The sequence below is a fragment of the Pollicipes pollicipes genome, unplaced genomic scaffold (assembly GCF_011947565.3).
Source record: "Pollicipes pollicipes isolate AB1234 unplaced genomic scaffold, Ppol_2.1 Scaffold_6052;HRSCAF=7182_pilon_pilon_pilon, whole genome shotgun sequence".
In the NCBI taxonomy this organism is placed as follows: Eukaryota; Metazoa; Arthropoda; class Thecostraca; order Pollicipedomorpha; family Pollicipedidae; genus Pollicipes; species Pollicipes pollicipes.
Window position 1 is genome coordinate 1,839,322 of NW_023596805.1, and position 2,050 is coordinate 1,841,371.

General features: G+C 52.3%; 1 non-coding gene across 1 annotated transcript; it reads left to right on the plus strand.

Moving 5' to 3' along the window:
- The first annotated feature begins 1,742 nt into the window (after positions 1–1,742).
- Positions 1,743–1,824, plus strand: TRNAS-AGA (transfer RNA serine (anticodon AGA)). Its single transcript has one exon. It is a non-coding gene; the product is annotated as a tRNA-Ser (tRNA).
- The last annotated feature ends 226 nt before the right edge of the window (positions 1,825–2,050 follow it).

Consider the following 2,050-nt stretch of genomic DNA (forward strand, 5'->3'; position numbering starts at 1 on the left):
GTCTACGTAGCAATTCCCTCCACAACGTCATGACTTGACGCAGGCTGTTCCCACCTCGCCTCTCTTCCCATTCGTAGAGTTTCTTGGTGAAGTTCTTGTTGATGCCTTCGAAGCGGAACTCTCCCTCGGCGGTCTTGATGGTCACCTTGTCCTCCTTGGGTCGGCGCATAGCATCCCGAACGCGCTCGAGTCTGAGGGGAACAGTCAACGGCTCGTGACGAAAACACTGGGCTGGGCAGAACAGGAGACTCCTTCAGTACCCACCCCGAACGCGCTCGAGTCTGAGGGGAAACAGTCAACGGCTTGTGACGATAACACTGGGCTGTAAGCAGAGGCGCATTCACACACTTTCCCCTGGAGTCACGTTCTCCCCCAGTATCGAATGTATGACATGCGTTAATGCGGGCGTGGATAAAGTTGATAGTTCAAAATCTAGGAAGGCCCGTAAACCGTGAATCGAAAACACGCGATGCAGTTTTACACCGTGTAAGAAATTTTATGTACCTGCAGCGCGCTCAAGGGATTTTAAAGTGGTATTTTTATAGCTACGTTTCCCCGTTGCAAACTTCTGCATGTGCCACTGCAAGTGCAGAAGCTGTTGCGAGCAGGCAGCTGCGAACAAGCAAACACACGCGAGTCATTGCATGTAGGGAAAAGAAAACCTCGACAAGTGTGACCTGCTCAGAGGCTACAGGTCGTTGGGCCTGCGCAGAGGCTAGAGGTCGTCGGACGCTTACCGAGCCTCCCGGTCTAGGTACTTCTCCCGCTCTCTCTCCAGGCGACCTTTCTCTCGCTCCACCTATGGCGCATAGAAAAACGTGAACAGAAGAACTGAAGGGCACAGAAGCATACACATAGAGGGGAGGATAGTTGTGATTTGGAGCTTTTATTCTGACAGTAATCACGGTTCGGCATACAAGAAAGTACTGATCAAGCGACGTCATCATGCAAACACTGGTTATATAAAAAAACTCAACCTCAGTTTTTTTCAGCGTAATCAAGCACATAACTGGGTCGATATAGCCAATGCTTGCATTATAAGGCCGTTTAACCTGTTTTCTCGGCATAGCGGAGTTAGCTTACTATCAGAATGAGAATTCAAGCTTACAATGCCGAAAAACCTCAAAGCCTCCTGCATATATCTATGATAAAATAAGTGAAGTGACGAATGGGGTTCTTGCTTTACAAAGACAGGATATCCAACAAAATGACACCGAGTGCCCAAAGTCTCGATTCATTCACACTTTCTGATCGCACTCCTGTCACTTCCTCCATCGTCGCCAGTACCTGACCTCGGCCTTCGCCTACGTCTTTATCAATGACAGTTGGCTTTAGTGACGCATCGCAGCGCCCGGTTTATGAGCGTACGAAGCCGAGCGCATAAGACATTTTCTTGCTTCACAGACAACAGAGCAAAACTGTGCATGGCACTGCCGCCAATGGGAGCTATTCACCGCCCAGAAGGGGCAGTAGATGGCTCCCACTGCATTTAAGCCGAATACGCGTATGTGTGCTATGTTCCCTGTTTTGGCGTGTGTCGGCGATGCCCTCTTCGTCCGTCCTCCCGCTTTCGATTGGTACGTCTCTGACAGTGGTCGTGACGCCCCAAGCCCTCCGAACTGTGACGTGGCGGATTGGCTGCGGTCGGTGATGGGGGAGGGGGGGGGGGGGGGGAGTAAATGACGTGCACAAAGCTCCGTCATGCATTTCTGGCGCAAGTGTTCTATGCTCGCATGTTGCGGGCAGCCGTGGCCGAGTGGTTAAGGCGTCTGACTAGAAATCAGATTCCCTCTGGGAGCGTAGGTTCGAGTCCTACCGGCTGCGTCGAGCTATTTATGCTGCACATCATGGAAGCCCTACCTCCACCTCCAAGCCACCAGTCTGACGTCTCTCCCCAACACCAGCAGTACCCGCGCTGCTCAGCTGAAGTGTGCGACTGGTTTAATGTAGCGGATGAAGTGAGGCTACTGAACCACCTTACAGAGGTTTCTGTCTCCGCGCCAGCAATCCCTGGCCCGGCCTCCCGCCGCCGCCCCCACTCTCACCTTCT